General features: G+C 42.7%; 1 protein-coding gene and 1 long non-coding RNA gene across 11 annotated transcripts in view; one reads left to right on the top strand and one right to left on the bottom strand.

Annotated features, from left to right (window-relative positions):
- The window catches only part of ATP2B1 (ATPase plasma membrane Ca2+ transporting 1), a 117,986-nt gene extending 115,764 nt beyond the window's left edge, over positions 1-2,222 (bottom strand). For 4 of the 9 annotated variants that reach the window (XM_031650657.1, XM_031650654.1, XM_009181410.4 and 1 more), the window contains exon 1: positions 2,076-2,222. The gene's annotated coding sequence lies outside the window, so the exon portion shown is untranslated. Of the gene's footprint in view, positions 1-1,446; positions 1,690-2,075 lie in introns of those variants that run through there. The other 5 variants (XM_009181409.3, XM_003906938.5, XM_017946098.3 and 2 more) reach the window with 2 other exon arrangements.
- Positions 2,223-5,081: 2,859 nt separating this feature from the next.
- On the top strand, positions 5,082-17,469 carry LOC103875941. Of its 2 annotated transcripts, none has more exons than XR_004176147.1 (3): positions 5,082-5,132; positions 10,040-10,193; positions 15,701-16,416. It is a non-coding gene; the product is annotated as an uncharacterized LOC103875941 (long non-coding RNA). The 2 variants fall into 2 exon arrangements; XR_002515760.2 differs by lacking the exon at positions 5,082-5,132 and adding an exon at positions 16,435-17,469 and having other exon boundaries at positions 8,403-10,193; positions 15,701-15,982.
- The last annotated feature ends 2,027 nt before the right edge of the window (positions 17,470-19,496 follow it).

Below are 19,496 nucleotides of genomic sequence, written 5' to 3' on the forward strand. Positions count from 1 at the left end.
CCCTGCCACACACAAGGACAGGGAGTCTCGGGAAGGCTGGCATCGGGGCAAGTGGTGAAGGCCCTCCATTCACTCACGTGGGCCACCATCCAAAGGGTTACACACCCTCTGCCAGATGAGAACCTCATACAAACCAGGCCCTTACAAGTACTTCTTATTATAAAATACACCCACGCTGAACAAGAGCTTTATTTTAAAATAAGACTGTCCTCAGGTGGGGGAGGTTAAACACAACAAAGGCTTCCATGTTGAAAGGCAGACAAGTTCAGATATATGCATATACCTACACACGTATGAAAAAAATCTATGTAGCTAATTTATCACTAACAGCAATCGATACCAACAGAAGCCATTAGATTATTAATAAACCAAGAAAAGTAGCGGGCACAGAAGCGAAAGGTGGCTGTCTGCAGCGCTCTAACCCAAGGAAAAGGTAAATACCAGCCTGTCGAGGAGGGTCGAGCCCTCCAAGTATGGGCAGACCCCCTTAGCCCACCCGGACGCCCTGCCCTCCCCTCCGCGCCAAGCACCGCACAGGGTGCGAGCACTCCCAGCGCTGCGAGTCCCGCAGAAAACTGGTGAATGAAATGCGCACAGAGACCAACCTGGCTGGTGACCGCAGCGCAGAACCAGGGGTCGCTAACCAGCTTAGCCACAGGATTCTCCCGCAGGATGGGATAGAGAGAGCACACCACCCACCCCACACACCCCTGCCACGGGAACGCAGTCCTCCTCCAGACTCCTTCCCCAAAAAGGGAGGTGAGGGCGCAGGCTTTTTTCTCTTAAACTAAGTGAATAAACACGAATCGGAAGCAAATGTGAACATCCTGGGGGGCCAGACGGAAGGCGTGAGGAGAAAGACCAGGCGGCTCTCCAACTCTCGGGGAATCACCGTCCTGACACGCCAACAACCAACCACCCGGGCCAGGGGCCGACTGGGGCCCCCGCTCCCCTCCCGCAGTGCGTCTGGGGGGCCGAGGCCAAGGATTAGAGGGGTGACCCTCCCGAGGCGCGGGAAAAGGGAGTGCCGGGCACGGTGCCCTCAAGGTCACCACGCGCCGTGGCGGGGGCGACCGGTGGCGGGATGGGCCGTGGCGCGGCCGAGACGGCTCCGTGAAGCCGAAGACCTGCGGGTATAGACCAGAAGCCCCAACGAGCCCCATCCCTCGAGCCCGGAGCAGCGACTCCGGGACTGACCCGGCGCTGAGGTGCATGGCTGGGGTGCACGGCGAGAAACCCGCTCACCTTTACAATCTCCCGACAAGAGGCAACCTGCGAGGGGCCCCGGCCGCCCCCGCCAGCTTCTCCCGAATCCGGCGCAACCCGCCGGGCACCCAGCTATCAGGACCCCCGCCGCGACGCCAGACCTCCGTGCTCCGCCCGGCCTCCCCCGCAGGTGACCTGCCCCGCCGCCCCCGCCGCTAGCGGGCGGCGGCCGCCACTCACCTCGCCCGGCAATGGGAACCATTTTCCGAGGGGGAAGGAAAGGGAGGCTGCAGGAGGGTCGCGGAGCGGTGAGGGGCAGTGGGAAACGCAGAGGATGGGGGCTCTGTCCTCAGCGCGTCAGCAGTCGGCTCGCACGGCTCGGGGCGCCACGCGGAGGTGCAGCTGCACCTCGGGGATCGGGCGGCCAAGGAGCCGAGAGGCTCGGCGTCCACCAGCCGGGGCTCCCTACTCACGCTGCACTGCGAGGAGGCGGCGGCGGCGGCGGCAGCGAAGGAGGAGGAGGCGGCGCCCGGCCGTCCCCGCCCAGAGCCCGGCAGCCACCGAGTGGCCGCCCGCGTCCCCGCAGGACCCGCCTCCTCGGCTCCGCAGAGCCGCACACAGGGCGCGCCGCGCTCGCTGGGCACGGGCAGCTCAGCCGGCCTCACGCCGCCGTCCGCAACAGCAGCCGCGGGTGGGGTGCAGCCCCCTCCGTGAGCGCCGCAGCCCGCCCCGCTCTGGGCGGGGCCCGCGGGCACCGGAGAGCGGACGGCCGAGCACGAGGGGGCTGCGCGCAGCTCCGGGCAGGGACCCCGTCTGCACCGGGTGGCCAGCAAGATTGCCGGGGTAGGCAGGGGGAGGAGAACGCTCACCCGTTCCGGTCTGGCGCTCCCTTCTCTCCACACCCACACGCCTCCCGCTCCACGCTGGCGGCACAGCTGCTCCCGCTGCCACAGCCGCCACCGCCGCCGAAGCTCGCGCCGCCGCCGCTGCCGCCTTGGCTGGGCGCGGTCACGTGATGCGGTCCGCGGGGACCCTGGGGGCGGGCGGGTGCGCGCGCGCGCGCGCGGAGGAAGCGCGGCTCGCACCGGGACTGGGAGCGGAGCGGCACTGGGAGGGCGTTTAAGGGGAGGACCCGGCGAGCGCGCCCCCGGCTGGCGAGCGCGCGCCCGGCTATTAGAACTTGCCGCGCGGTCGGGAAAGGGTGGCCGGACTGAGGGGCGGGGGTGGGGACTTGCGCCTCCGCACGCCCCTCCCTCTCTTCCTTCCCCTGAGTGCCTCGGCTAGCTGCTGCCCCCGCCCCCTCCAGCGCGCCCCTTCCCTCCTGCCGCAGCCTGCGATTGGCTGAGAGGCTCTGACGTCCGTGTTTCCATGACGTGTTGGTGCGGGAGGGAGCGGCGGGGGAGGAGGGGGTGGCTCAGGCGCGCGGGGAGGTGACTCCGTCAGTCACAGCTGCTGTTTCGGCGCGGGGCTGGGCCGCTGCCGCGACATGTGGAGGCAGGAGAGCAATGATTGCCGCAGGAGAAGTGCGGGCGCCCTTCACCTGGGCCCCCTCCCGAACCGCCCCCGGGCCCGTGCCCCTCCAGGGCCCAGGAGTGAGCCAGCGGGAGGGCTAGGGCGAGCGCTCCTGGCGAGGACAGATTAAGGCGAACCCCCAGTCAGCGGACGTTTGAGCGGCTCCTTGCCGCGTCTCTGCCCCCACTCCAAAACGGACTCGACGCGTGTCCCGGGCCGTGACGCACGCACCGGACGACAAAAGTGCTGCCCGGCTCGCTCCCTCTTTGGGGAAGAGAGCTCACTCCCCATGCGGGCGCGGGGCACCCCACCTCTGTTCCTGCTGGTCGGGTCTGCAAACACCGGGGATCCCGGCTGCAGCGCCCAAAGGGTTAACGCAGGCGTTCGGCCAGTGCAAACCGGCCTCAGGATCCGCGCTTAAAATCCGGGTGTTTTCGTTTTGGGTTTGCTTTTTCTACTATGCCAAGCTGATGGCTCTCTCTTAATGCTCTTGTAACATCTCAACCCTGCACCCATCTTTCCTGAGGGGAAAAGGAAACGGGATAACTTGCGGTATTTCGATGCTCAAAGGTAACCGGCGGCTCTGCTCCAACCTTCAAGAGATTTTGCAAGTTGAAAAACAAAGAAAATCATCCTTCGTAACATCTACTTAAAACCAAAAAAAAAGCAGGTTTTCCTTCTTGTACACACATATACACAGTAAAGATGTGTATCTTACCTTAGATACCGCGCTTCATCTTCATCTAATCTTTATTTGAACTCACCGTCGCCACTGGCCCAGAGACCTTGTCAGTGTTATTTTCAGTATCACTTAATCAGAACAAAAAGATAAGTTCTGCAATATTCTTTCTCTTAATTCCAGAATTGGAAAATTAATATTTGTATAGCCTGCTCAAAAGCATACAGGCAATAGGAAGTATGGTATTATGTTCACGATCTGATGATAGCATTTAAAATATTTTAAAAGCTTAAGACACAAAATGTGTGAAATAAGTTTAAAAGTGAATAAATCTAAATCAATGCTGTTGTAAATAATTTTTTTTATCAGTTTATGTATCTCACTAGGCTAGACGTTACCAGCCTTCTGAGCTGTGCCCTTGATGTGCAAAATGAACGAACATTTGACAGGATAGCATTTTTCCTCTCTTCAATCACTGATAGAGGATTGGTTAATGTGGTACAATAAATAGCCCTTCCTGACACTATTTCAAATCTTTTTAACAGAAGAATAACCTAAATTTCATCTAAGTAAGTTTAAGTATTATTTCCCCCTAAAATATCTTTCAAAACGATTCAGACATTTAAGAATCACTGGCTTTTTTCCAACTTTTCCTCCAAGGAAGTCACAATAGAAGTTGAATTATGTTTCCACTTTAATCAAGAATTTGACATTAAAGTAATATATGAATCATTTCTATAGTACACTAGCAAAATGGGTAATAGGTTAAACTAGAATTTGTTCACTTTGTGGGTTTGTTCCATTTCCGGATTATAAAATGAGTGCTCGTAAAGTGTTGTGGTCATGAAACAATTATTGAGCATCTTTATTTAAGAACATGATTCAATTAAGTTTTCATTTATATCGATAAATCTATAAATTGAAACATGCGGAATATATATTCATGTATATCCATAAATGAAAACGTGTGTGTGTGTGTATCCCAGGACATATTTGTATGCATTTTAATGAAATGTGAGTCATATGCAATGACAAACTTTTACTGTCATAGTCAAGAAAATTGTACTGTAGTTTGGTTTTTATATTTTTATTCTTCAAATAGAAAATAAAGGGTGAAAGGAATATAGAAATAACTGTTCACATTACATTAAGGAATTCAATTTCTTTCTCTACAGACTTAGTACTAAAGCCTCTTTCATACATATTTTTCAATGTAAAAATCAAGAAAATATTGCATTGCTTACTGTTTCCTTGAAAAAAAATTGAACTATCTGAAATCAAAGATGCCACTGTATATAACAGTATCCTCTTAATCTTAGACCTAATTTATCCCATGGATTTAACTGATCTAGAGATATAGCTATGCATAAGGAACAATATAATAATACAGTTTACTTAGGAAATAATATTTTAAAGTTCTTTTAATATGCATTTTAGCTACAATGCAAAACTTATAAAAGTATTTATATCCAGTCAGGCGCAGTGGCTCACGCCTGTAAGCCCAGCACTTTGGGAGACCGAGGCAAGCAGATCACGAGGTCCGGATATCGAGACCATCCTGGCCAACATGGTGAAACCCCGTCTCTACTAAAAATACAAAAATTAGCTGGGCGTGGTGGTGCATGCCTGTAATCCCAGCTACTCAGGAGGCTGAGGCAGGAGAATCGCTTGAACCAGGAAGTCCAAGGTTACAGTGAGCCGAGATCACACCACTACACTCCAGCCGGGCGACAGAGTGAGTCTCAGTCTCAAAAACAAAACAAAACAAGTATTTAAACCCTATGACAAGTTACTATTTGGGATGTTAACATTAAAGAGAGGCTGCAGATTCAAAATAATATATTTGGTATTTTTAAGGTATGCTCTTTTTCATGGAGTAAATCTAAACAACTGAGATATTTGCTGAAAAGTTGATCGATTCAAGATATATAACACATGAAGACAGTTTTCTAAAATCCTCAGTGTAATTAAGTTTAAAGAGAAACAACTTTATTCTGTCACATACATCTAGCAATAGGACAAAATAAATACTTATCAACTGCAGTGTATTTTATAAAACATATTCTTTCCCCATAAACACATTTTACATATGTGAATGTGTCAGTCCTGATCATTACAGAATCCTAAAGAGGACTGATGCGTACAGGGAGGCAGGGGAGGAGGATATTAAATTTTTCATTTAAAATAGTTGTATATGTTCTCAAATTTCTATTAACCTGAATCACCAGAGAGAGGTGTCAAGAGAAAGATTACTTAGCTGAAACCCACAGAGAACTGTTATCTATTAGTAACAAATTAATTACATTTGCTGAATTAAATGGAGTATAATTATATGTAAGCCTAAAATAAGAATTTCAACGCACATGATGGAAAAATTTTTATAGGTGAAAAATGCAAAATGGTTAGATGTTATCATTTGACAGGAATTATTAGTGCCTACATACAATGTACTCAAATGTTCTAACCCACATAGTATGGTCCTAAATCTAAATTTCAGAGAAATGAAAAAGACATAGCTCATACCTAAATGTTGAGAAAGTTTTTCTAAGGAGTATTTGGACTTGATTTGTGCCATGAAAGAGATACAGGATTTAAATTAATGCAAAAGATCCGCAGTAGTAAAGCCAGGAAGCGTACCTGGGAACTAACAAGTTTACCACATTTATTTTTCTATCCTTTTATTATTCAAGAAACGTGTTTACTACCTTTGATATCCCTCACCTCCCTAAGTGGCACTCGTGAATTTTCTCACTAATAGTGGTGAGTTATGATGTATCATAATCATCAATAATAGTGAGTTATGATATAGGGTTATGAGGTTTGGGTGAGATATTTATATAAAGTTCTTAACATAGTGCTTGATGTATAGTATATGCTCAATAAATGTCATAATTATTATTCATAAACATTCTCTTTATTACCAAGAAGATATAACAACAACAGCAAATTTTACTCATTTTTACTTGTTGATGTATTAGGCCATTCTTATGTTGCTATAAGGAAGTTTCTGAGGCAGGATAATTTAAAAAGAAAAGAGATTTAATGGCTGACAGTTCTGTAGCCTGTAAAAGCATGGCACTGGAATATGCTCAGTTTCTGGGGAGGCCTCAGGGAGCTTTTACTCATGGTAGAAGGTGAGGCAGGAGCAAGCACATCACATGGCCAGAGCAGGAGGAAGGAGAGGTGCTACATGCCTTTAAACAACCAGATCTCTTGAGTACACACTATTGGGAGGACAGCACCAACCTATGAGGGATCTGCCCTCATGACCCATTCATGTCCCACAGGCCCCACCCCCAACAACTGGAGATTACAATTCAACATGAGATTTAGCGGGGACAGTATTCAAACTGTATCATTCCACCCTGACCCTTCAAATCTCATGGTCTTCTGACACTGCAAAATATATTCATCTATTGCCAATAGTCGACCAAAGTCTTAACTCATTCCAGCATGAGCTCAATTAAAAGTCCCAAGCCAAAAGCTCATCTAGAGATGAGTTCCTTCCACCTATGAGCATGTAAAATCAAAACAAGTTATTTTCTTTCAAGATACAGTGGGGGTATAGGCATTGGGTAAACACTCCCATTTGTAAAGGGAGAAACCAGCCATAAGAATGGGGTTACAGGATCCACACAGTGAAATCTAACAGGGCAGTCATTAAATCTTAAAGCTTCAAAACAATTCCTTTGATTCCATGTCTTGCATTTAGGGCATACTGGCACAAGGGTTGGACTCTCAAAGCATTAGGCAACTCCACCCCTGTGGCTTTGCAGGGTTCAGCCACCATGGCTGTTCTCACGAGTTGGAATTGAGCGCTTGTGACTTTTCCAGGTGCAGGGTGCAAGCTGCCGGTGGATGTACCATTCTGGGGTCTGGAGGATGATGGTCACCTTCCCACAGCTATACTAGGTAGTTCCCCAGTGGGGACTCTGTATAGGGAGTCGGATCCCACATTTCCCCTTGGCACTGCCCTAGCAGAAGTTCTCCTTGAGGGCTCTGCCCCTGTGTCAGGCTTCTTCCTGCGCATGCAAGCTTTCTCATACATCCTCTAAAATCTAGGTGGAGGCTGCCAAGCCTCCTTCACTCTTTCACTCTGTGTACCAACAGGCTTAACACCACATGGAAGCTGCCAAGGCTTATGGTGGAAGGCTTATACCCTTTGAAGCAGTGGTCTGAGCTCTATCTGGGTCCCTTTGAGCCAAGGCTGGAGCTGGAGCAGCCAGGATGCAGGGGGCAGTGTTCCAGGGCTGCACAGTGCAGCAAAACCCTGGCTCTGGCCCGTAAAACCATTCTTTCTTCCTAGACCTCTGGGCCTGTGATGGGAGGGGTTCCCTCGAAGATCTCAGAAATGCCTTTGAGGCCTTTTTCCAATTGTCTTGGCTATTAGCGTTTGGCTCCCTTTTAGTCATGCTAATAACTCTAGCAAGTGGTTGCTCCCTTGAATTCCTTGACTTCCTCTCCTCTTTTACTTTGCCACATAGCTAGGCTGCAAGTTTTCTAAACTTTTATGCTCTGCTTCCCCTTTCAATATAACTTCCAACTTTAAGTCATTTATTTGCTCCTGCACCCAAGGATAGGCTGTTAGAAGCAACCAAATAATTTCTTGAATGCTTTGCTGCTTAGAAATTTCTTCCACCAGGTACCCTAAGTCATTACTTTTTAGTTCAAACTTCCACATACTAGGACATGAACAGAATTCAGCCAAGTTCTTTGCTAAGGCATAATATGGATGACTTTTGCTCCAGTTCCCAATACTTTCTCATTTGCATCCGAGACCTAGTTAGCCTGTACTTCACTGTTCATATGACTATCAGAATCATAACCATTTAACCAGTCTCTAGAGAAGTTCCAAACTTTCCCTCATCTTCCTGTCTTCTTCTGAGCTCTCCAAACTCTTCCAACCTCTGCCCATTACCCTATTCCAAAGCTACTTCCACATTTTCAGGTATCTCTGTAACAATGCTGTACTTCTCAGTACCAATTTTCTGTGTTAGCTTGTTCTTGCTTTGTTTTGAAGGCATACCAAAGACTGGGTAATTTATAAAGAAAAGAAGTTTAATTGGCTCACAAGTCTGCAGGCTGTACAGGAAGTATAGCACCAGTATCCACTCAGCTTCTGCAGAGGCCTCAGGGAACTTTTATTCATGGCAGAAGGTGAGGCAGGAGCAGATATGTCATATGACAAGAGCAGGAGTGAGAAGCAGAGGAGGTGTCACACACATTTAAACAACCAGATCTCATGAGTATTTTCTACTGTGAGGACAGCACCAAGCCATGGAGATCTGCCCCCATGACCCAATTACTTCCCACCAGGCCACAACTCCAACGTCAGGAATTACAATTCACTATGAGATTTGGAGGGGACAACATGCAAACTGTGTCATTTGGTCAAGTACATTATTATCTTAGAATTATTATTTTTTTTTTGCATCCTGTGAGACAGACACTATTTGTGATACTTTTAAAGTGTACCAAATTTAGTCTGTAATCATCACTTAATTTGACTGATAAAGTCTAAGCCTTTTCCTGGCAAATAAAATCTGAATCTGAATCAGTAAGACATGCTTTTGGCTGCAAGTAACCAAAAGCTAAACTAGTAGTGGCTTTAATGAATACCAGTTTATTATTCTTTAAATTTTGGTATGGTTGATTCAGCTATTAAACATAGCCATGAAGGATCCAAGCTCAACCATCCCTGGTATATGATATCAATAAGAACATCAACAGGATTTTCTCACATCTGTGGTTCTCTAATTGCTTATACTTTTATATAATTTTTCATTGTTGCCCATTTTTCTTCAAAACTCCACTTTTGAGGGTACACAGAAGAATCACCTTTATGAGTTTACCAATGCAGATTCCTGGGTCCCACTCCCAGAGCTTCTGATGGAGTCTGGACTAGAGCCAGCGGATCTGCATTTTTGACAGTCCCTTTAGCTGATTCTGTTGCAACACATTTTCTGTATCCCTCCTCTGTTATAAGGTAGGAAAACAAAATGTCTTTTTAGGAGTCATTGGCAATAAAGGGATGGTTCATCTATTTATTTATACAAAGAAACTTATTAATCACTTATTACATGCTGATATAAGTGTCCCCACCCAAATCTCATCTTGAATTGTAGTTTCCATAATCCCCACATGTTGTGGGAGGAACCCAGTGGGAGGTAATTGAATTAAGGGGGCAGTTCCCTCTATGCCATTCTCTTGATAGTGAGTAAGTTTTCATGAGATCTGATGGTTTTATAAGGGGCTTCCCACTTTGATCAGTTCTCATTTTTCTCTACCTGCCACCATGTAAAGAAGGACGTGTTTGCTTCCTTTTCTGCCATGATCATAAGTATCCTGAAGCCTTCCCAGCCATGCTGAACTGTGAGTCAATTAGATCTCTTTTCTTTATAAATTACCCAGTCTCGTGTATGTCTTTATTAGCAGGGTGACAATGGACCAATACACATGCCATGCCTAACTGAAACTGGCATATAATGGCCACTTGAAATAAAGATTTGTCCCAAATGAATGAATAAACAAATGAACTATCATCTCCCTGATGATGAATTCTAAATTCATAACCACAGCCTTGGTCCTTTATTCTGATGACCTGACGAACTTCTTCCAGGGTCAATTCTTTTTGTCTTTCAGATAGAAACAATGGAATGAAGCCAATTCACCAATCATCAAAAGAAAGTCACTGAAAGCCAGTTTATTGACCTATGCATTGTTGGTGTCAGAGGAAAAGGGGTCAAGGGAGGAAAGCTGAAAAGTGGTGGAGAGTGAGCGAAGAGTTAAGAGGAAGGTAAGATCTAGAACATATAGAGAGAATTCACCATGAATGGAAAAGGGAACATCTCTTTCTCTGAGGCAGAAAAAAGGTAAAAAAAAAAAAAAAAAAAAAAAAAAGTGAAGAAAGAGTAAAATTTGAAGTTTCAGGGGTGGATGACACAGGCACATAAATGTCAGTCTTAATATTCCTTATATAATTGTTGCTTATGATCATTAGCTGGAATTGAGTGAGGCTAAGGACTGAAATGGGCAGATTAAAGAAACTGAAGGATGAGCAAAGGATAAAGAAAATGTTATCCAAGGCCCAGGTAAATAAATAGAGTACAGTTTTATAGCAATATAGGTTTACATGATATTCTCTGGTGGCTCAAACTTGGGGCTCCCATTATAGTTACAGCTATTAAGAGTTCAGGATATTCTGGTGCAGAGGGATGGAGTTGGGTACTGATTACCAGACAGCTTATGAAGTCTTCTCAGGCTTCCGTAATAAAATACCATGGACTTGGTGGCTAAAACAACAGGCATTTATTTTCTCACAGTCCTGGAGGCCGGATGTCCAAGATTATGGTGTCATCAGCATTGCTTTCTGGTGAGGTCTCTCTATCTGGCTTGCAAATGGCCACCTTCTGCCCTGTCCTCACATGGCCTTTCCTTGGTGCAAGTGCATGGAGAGAGAGAGAGGTATCTCTTCCTCTTCTTATAAAGACGCCAGTTCTTTCAGATTAAAGACCCACTCTTGTGATGTCATTTAACCTTAATTACTGCCCTATAGGCCCTATCTCCAAACAGTCACTTTGGAGATTAGGGCTTCAACATATACATTTTTGGAGGACAAAATTCAGTTCATAATGCAGACTCATTTGGTTAGCATTTTTCAAAATTCACATGACAAGGTCCTTCAGATCCACTGGATTAGATTTCCTGTATTATGCAACCCCACTCCTCAAATGTCTGTTTATGTGTGTATGTGTGTGGTTTTGTGTGTATGAATGTTTGGACAAATATATGAAACAATGTTAATATACAACTGAGTACAAAAACAGAAGAAATATGCAGTGCTAGAAATAGAGAACTCAAAGGTAGGGTGAGTACACAATACACAGATATTAAGCCCAGGGGATTACTATACCCAGAAATGAGTCAGAAATGTGTAAGCATGGAGTTTTAAAGACAGGAGATGTGGCTGGATCTGAGTGAGGCAAGGAGCTGAAATTGAACCCTCATGTGCTATGGTCTGAATATTTGTGTTGTCCCAAAATTCATATGTTGAAATCCTGACCACTAAGGTAATAGGATGAGGAGGTGAAAACTTTTAGGAGATAAGGCAGAGTCCGCATAAATGGAGTTAGTACCCTTTTAAAATATAGTAGACTCAAAGAAATTATTCTGCCCCTTGTATCATGTGAGGACACAGCTATAAGGCACCATCTATGATACCTGGAAATGAGCCCTCACCAGACACCAAAACTGCCTCCACCTAGATCTTTCACTTCCCAGCCTCCAAAACTGTGAGAAGTAAGTTTCTATTGTTTATGAGCTACCCAGTCTATGGTACTTTGTTGTAGCAGCCCAAATGGACCATGACACCACAAAAAGCCAGAATCCTGCTTTATTGCCAGTGGTATGCTGGTACTACTTCCTACCAACTCACCTAGCTCAGAAAGTGTCACAAAAGCATCAAGGAATCCCATCTTCTTCCCAAGATTTTGGGAAAGAGGTACCAAAAACAAAAGACATAAAATAAATCTACCCTAGTCATGTCCCTGAGAAACTTCATGACACCAAAGACAAAGAGAAGTCTCAGCAGCAATCAGAGAGGATAAAACAAACAAACAAAAACAATTTCACCTGACAGCCACCTTTGTATTGGCAATTGTAGATGGGCCAAGAGAAAAACGAATAACATCTTTAAAGTTCTTAGGGAAATAACTGATATGGTTTGACTGTGTCCCCACCCAAATTTCGTCTTGCATTGTAACTCCCACAATTCCCACATGTCCTGGGAGGAACCCCGTAGGAGGTAATTGAATCATGGGGGCGGGTCTGTCCTGTACTGTTCTTGTGATAGGAACCCCGTAGGAGGTAATTGAATCGTGGGGGCGGGTCTGTCCTGTACTGTTCTTGTGATAATGAATGGGTCTCATGAGATCTGATGGTTTTAAAAAACGGGAGTTTCTCTACAAAAGCCCTCTCTTTGAGTGCCGCCATCCACACAAGATTAACTTGCTCCTCCTTGCCTTCCACCATGATTGTGAGGCCTCCCCAGCCATGTGGAACTGTAAGTCCAATAATCTCTTTGTTTTGTAAATTGCTCAGGCTTGGGTATGTCTTTATCAGCAACATGAAAATGGACTAATACAATAACTCTCCCAGAATGTATATTGAGGTAAAATATCATATAGAAGTGAAGGTTAATTTAACATTTTCAGAAGAACATTAAGAACAAACTTCTCACAAACCAGAAGAGCAGAGTTCCCATCCGAGCACTTTGGGAAGCCGAGGTGGGTGGATCACCTCAGGTCAGGAGTTCGAGACCAGCCTGCCCAACATGGGGAAACCCTGTCTCTACTAAAAATACAAAAAATCAGCCGGGCGTGGTGGCACATGCCTATAATCCCAGCTACCTGGGAGACTGAGGCAAGAGAACCCAGGAGGCGGAGGTTGCAGTGAGCCAAGATTGTGCCACTGCACTCCAGCCTGGGCGACATGAGTGAAACTCCATATCAAAAAAAAAAAAAGAGCAGAGTTCCCAAGAGAGTCACTCCTTTTCATAAACATTTGAAGTTTCTGCATACCCTGTTGGATGTCTATATAGGCAGCAGATGTGCTGACCAATACCTGTTTTTAATTTAGGAGAGTAAAGAGAAATGGAGAGGGAAGCCAGAGTGAGAAGAAGAGTGGAAGGAGAGTAATCTTTTCATCGCCACCATGTGGCTTGGCATAGATGCTTAAGTTTTCTTGTAAGACAGCTGGGAAGTTAGCTGCCAGCTAGGTGAGAGCACCTATCAGGAGACTACAGGGTGCAGCTCCAGAGAAGAGAGTTAGAATGAGGAACAAGAGGTTGTTAAGAAGCCTATCTCATATGATAGGAGACAGCAGTAGAAGGCCTTGCTGGGCTCTTCCAAAAACTCCCACATAGACCTAGAAAAAAGTCAGTGTTTGGTTGCCTGCCACATTAAAAGCATTGACAGCCAGAGGGGATTTCGATAGAGTCTAGTAAAGCAAAGGGACTCCCCTTTTCTTCTCCACCCTCCCTCCCCTCGACACTGGAAGAGCCACAGCTTGCAGATGGGAAAGGGGAGGGGAGTAAAAGTACAGATACTGAATGAGCACTCTCCACCCCTCAATACACACAGACGGTGATGGGGGAGAGAACCTTTTACTCAGATAGAGATTTAAGATTTTAACAGTAGCAGACTAAAATTTCACTGATAGGCAGTTGAAGGCTTTGCTGGGCTCTTCTAAAAACTCTCAGAAGAGTTCAAAGGTCCCAGAAAGTTAAAGACTCTTGCTTCAGATGTTGTTGAGGAACAGGTGTGGAGTATTCATTGCATTATGGTTAAAATCAGTTGTTCAAGAAAAATACCTCATTGAACTGAGCTTGAGGACCTAACCAAATAGGCAGGCAAATGAAATCAGAGTAGGAATAAGCACATGAGCAAATTTGAAGACATGAAGCAATTGCAGATCACAGACACATGAAACACAGCTTAGGTAGTTTTCCAGGAAGAGGGCTGATGTGACAGGTAAGGACATACTTGAGGTAGAGACAGGGATGGAGAACCAATTTTTAAATTTTATACTTAAAACTGCTGAATGATTAACACGATGAAAACCTGGCAATGAGCTATGTCTGGTCAGATGTGTCTTCCTATTTCTACTCTCAAGACCTACAAATGCTGATTTCTTCATGACATTTCTTTATTTTAATAATGGAGAAACTTCTGGAGACAGCTTGTCACAGAATTAAGTTGTCCAACTTACTCTACCCATTGTGAATTTCCTAGTTCCCAACCACCTGCCAGGTTCTGACCATTTACTTCCTTTCCTCTTTTGGAGACTGTGTGCCCCAGGTCCACATTATTTGCCCTGAACTCCAATAACTGCCCTCTTATTCTTCTCCTTGCTTGCCCAATTTCTGGCCCAATGATTAGACTTACTTCTCACGTCTATTTATACTCACTTCTGCTTGCTTGTTGCTTAGTTTCTGACCTCACTGGCTCATCTTGAACTTTATTTATGCCTGTTTCTGAAAAAAGAAAAAGTCCTGATGACTGATTCCCTTACCTTGTCAAAATTCTCAACTCTGCTGAATTTCTGGCTTTTGCAGTTCCAAGTTCTAGCTGATTTGTAATGCTTTGCTATCCTTAATCACAATCACAGCATTAAGAGTTAAATGTATTTTTCTATTATCAGTTTCATTTCTTATTTTATTCAACTAATTTGTTTTTTAAAAAGTACACATTTCTCAAATGCCTTGCTTGAATGTAAGCTATAGAAAGTCACTGTACTATCAAACACAAAGTTTACCAAGCACAATTGCTTTTCCCAATAGAGCCTTGTTTATAGGACTTCAAGAACACTTCTACCTAAATAATCTATCAAAAAGAATGAAGACTTAATCATTTCGATTTGATCATAATAAGTTCTCTTTGGGCTGTTACTGATACAAATACATACCTTCTGTATTTGTGTTAACATTTTGGAGGGTGGCCCTAATCTAACTAAAAATTATGTTTTTAGTTCTTTGATTTTCTCACTATACTATTTTTTTTTTAGATGCAATCAGGGCTCACTGCAACCTCTGCCTCCCAGGTTCAAGTGAATCTCCTGCCTCAGCCTCTCGACTAGGTGCACACCACCTTGCCCAGTTAATTTCTGTATTTTTAGTGGAGACAGGGTTTTACCGTGTTGGCCAGGAGGGTCTCCATCTCTTGACCTCATGATCCACCTGCCTCGGCCTCCCAAAGTGCTGGGATTACAGGTGTGAGCCACCATGCCCGGCCTATATTATTGTTTTAATGCTTGTTTTGCATACATGTTTACATGTACATTTTGCATCGCTTTCCAACAGTGATCTAAATTCTCATTCTCCTTAATCATTCCTTTTTGTGTCTCTAAAAATGAAGTGTTGGGCACTTAATATCCTCATATTTTTCTTAGTTCTGTGTCTTAGACATTTCTCCCAGATTTTTAGAACCTTTTCCATTACTATTATAAATAGAAAAATACTAAGATGCCTCCCTCATTTAACTCTTTTGTTTTTAATCTGCAAGAATTCAAATGGTAAAACTAGGTATATTATATAAATGTGTATATATTCCTTGTGTTTGTTTTCTTTTGCATTGGACATTTATCATTAAATTTTTAAATATTAGGTATCGATAATTATCTGTATGTATGTATGTACGTGTGTTTTTTTTCTAATTCAAACAATATAGATATATATAGTGTAAAAAGTGAACGATCCCTGTAATCATATCCCAACATAACCATGGTAAAATGTTGTTATTTTTTCAGAGTGGTTCTTGCTGTGGGGACATAAAAGGAAGTAGAGGATATAGCATACAGTGTCTGGACTTAGGGAACATATACATCTAGTAGTGCTGACAAGTCGTGAAACAGCAAGAGAAAGAAGTCCAAAGAAAAACATAAATATGTGACAGTGTAATAATATATGCTGTATCAATTCATGCTGAAGGAATTCAAGTTAATTGGAAAGAATATTATGAGAAAGATGAATCTGAAACTTATCTTTGAGAAGGAGGCAACATGAATGTTAGAAAGATTCTGAAATTTGATGTAAGGATTCCAACTCCAGTTCTGAAATTTATCAGCTGTGTGATCTTGGGCAAGTTCCTTAACTGCTCTGATTTTTTAGTTCCTGTCTGTATAAAATGAGGATAATCTTCTAAGGTTCTTGTGAGGATGAAATTAATGTAGTTTTTCACGATAGATACTCAGTAAATAGGTGTTTAAATTCATTATTTACTCACATAATCTGCCACATTTGATATTGTCTTAATATTCTCTAGTATATATAAAAATAATATAATATACTGAAAAATGTAGAAAACATACTTATAATTTATACAGCCTCAAAGGGAATTTTTAAATTTTATCCATATTCATAATTTAAAGGAGATTTTAAAAATTTAAAGAATTTTGAAATAGTAAAGAAATTGAGATTTAGACTCTATCGATGTGACATATATTAGTCAAACTAATAATTCAGATAACTTTTTTTCTTATAGGATCCTTCAATGTCTGGAAGATTGCCACAATTTGTTATGTTAGGGTCAAATCAATGACTATACAGGCACAGCAAGAAAACTAACAAGTGTTTCTAAGTAATGATTATGGTCTTCCCTGAAAACAAAGACAAGCAATTCTTTAAGAAAGCTTAAAACGACCATTGAACTCTGAACCAGAGCCCAAATAATGAATATCAAGCTACCTCCTCAACAAGAAATGTTATCCCAGCAGTGCAGCTGTGAGCTAATTAAACAGCCCAGATCGTTGTGCTAAACTTTAGTACTGCATTTACAGAATTAATTCAGAGGACATGTTATTAAAGTCTGGGGTTTATCAGAAGAAGGCAACCTTTTTTTTTTTTTTTTTTTTTTAGCAGCATTTAAAAAATTAACATACTGGATAAGCTGCTTATTATAGATGGAGCCTATGACATCCTTCATATAGATGCAAAAACTAAGCAATGAATTTCTAAGCAAAATAATGAAGCTATTGCATTCTGAGACCAAAATGTAAAAATAGTACTTTAGATATCCTGAGAGCACTTTAAAAAAATTATATTCTATATGGTTATTTCTAAAGTCCTGAAAGACATACTTATGATGACTAATATGCTAGAATCTAGCATGTGTGTGTGTGTGTGTGTGTGTGTGAGAGAGAGAGAGAGAGAGAGAGAAATATGTATCAATTCTATATTTAATTAACTTGGAAATCAGTAATAATTGGCATGTGTAAGACAAGAATATTTTAAATTATTGTGAAGTATAATACTTTCCCTCTTAATTAGTCTTAATAAAACTTGGGCTTTAAAATTTATATCTAGAAATCTAAATCATAAACAAAATTCCTACTTTATTGTAAATGCTGACGGCTGTCATTATTTAAGTTATTATGCATGGGCAATACTGGTAGGAATAAGAGGAATATGGAGACATTTATGACTGGAAACTTGGTGGAGGGCATGAAATACGTTACATTATTTTAAGTTTGTTGATGTAGTGGACGCAAGAAAATAAAACAAATCAGTGAATTCTTTACAATCCTAGTCACTCATCTTCAAAACAGGGAGAGCACCACTTATCTTACATTATTTTCAGTACTGCAACAAAATAAGATAGCGGTTTTTGAATAGTTCAATAATTCTAATACTTATAAAGTAATGGATAAAAATAAGAGAGTCCTGAAATAAAGCAGCATACCTACAACCATCTGATCTTTGACAAAGTAGACAAAAACAAGCAACAGGGAAAAAATTCGCTATTCAACAAATGATGCTGGGAACACAAAAAGAAAACTTAAGACCAATGTCCTTGATGAACATCAGTGCAAAAATCCTCACCAAAATACTGGCAAACTAAATCCAGCAGCACATCAAAAAGTATATCCACCACAATCAAGTAGGCCTTATTTCTTGGATGCAAGTTTCGTTCAACATATGCAAATCAATAAACGTGATTCATCACATAAACATAACTAAAGACAAAAGCCACATGATCACCTCAATAGATGCCGAAAAGCTTTCGATAAGATTTAGCACCCGTTTATGTTAAAAACTCTCAATAAAGTAGGTATTGAAGGAACATAGCTGAAAATAAAAACCATCTATGACAAACCCACATCTAACATCATGCTGGATGGGCAAAAGCTGGAAGTGTTCCCTTAAAAACTGGCACAAGACAAGGATGCCCTCTCTCACCACTCCTATTCAACATAATACTGAAAGTCCTGGCCAGAGCAGTCAGTCAAGAGAAAGAAATAAATGGCATCCAAATAGGAAAAGAAGTCAAACTATCTTTATTTCCAGGTGACATAATTCTGTATCTAGAAAACTCTATAGTCTCAACTCAAAAGCTACTTAAGCTGATAAACAACTTCGGTGAAATCTCAGGATATAAAATCAATGTGCAAAAATCACTAGCGTTCCTACACACCAACAACAGTCAAGCTAAAGGCCAAATCAGGAACACAATCTCATTCACAATTGTCACAAAAAGAAAAAAATACCTAGGAATACAGCTTACAGAGAGGTGAAAGATCTCTGCAAGGAGAACTAGAAAACATTGCTCAAAGATATCAGAGATGACACAGACAAATGGAAAAATATTCCATACTCATGGATAGGAAGAATGCATATCATTAAAATGGCCATACTGCCCAAAGCAATTTATAGATTCAGTGCTATTACTATCAACTACGAATGATAGTCTTCACAGAACTAGAAAAAAACTATTTTAAAATTAATGTGGAATCAAAATAGAGCCCAAAAAGCCAAGGCAATTATAAGCAAAAAGAAGAAAACTGGAGGCATTATGCTACCCAACTTCAAACTATACCACAGAGCTTCAGGAACCAAAACAGCATGGTACAGGTACAAAAACAGGCCCACAGACAAACGAAACAGAATAGAGAGCCCAGACAGAAGCCTGCACACTTACCACCATCTAACCTTTGACAACACTGACAAAAACAGGCAACGGGGAAAAGACTTAGGACTCCTTATTCAATAAAGGGTACTGGGAGAACTGACTAGCTATATGCAGAAAATTGAAACTGGACCCCTTCCTTACATCATATACAAAGACCAACTCAAGATGGATTAAAGACTTAAATGTAAAACCCAAACTACAAAATCCCTGGAGGAAAACCTGAGCAATACCATTCTGGACGTAAGAAATGGCAAAGATTTCAAGATGAAGACTTCTAAAGCAGTTGTGAAAATTGATAAACGAGATCCAATTGAACTAAAGAGCTTCTGCACAGCAAAAGAAACTATCAACAAAGTAGTCAACTTATAGCATGGGAGAAAATATTTGCAAACTACTCATCTGACAAAGGTCTAATATCTAGCATCTATAAAGAACTTAAGTTTACAAGAAAAAACAAACATCTCCATAAAAAAGTGGGCAAAGGGCTAAAACAGACACTTTCCAAGAGACATACATATTTTTAAAAGTTCAACATCATGGATCATTAGAGAAATGCAAATCAATCTATGGCCATACCACCCTGAACCCAACCAATCTTGTCTGATCTTGGAAACTAAGCAAGGTCAGGCCTGGTTGGT

The sequence above is a fragment of the Papio anubis genome, chromosome 9, assembly GCF_008728515.1.
Source record: "Papio anubis isolate 15944 chromosome 9, Panubis1.0, whole genome shotgun sequence".
NCBI classification, from domain to species: domain Eukaryota; kingdom Metazoa; phylum Chordata; class Mammalia; order Primates; family Cercopithecidae; genus Papio; species Papio anubis.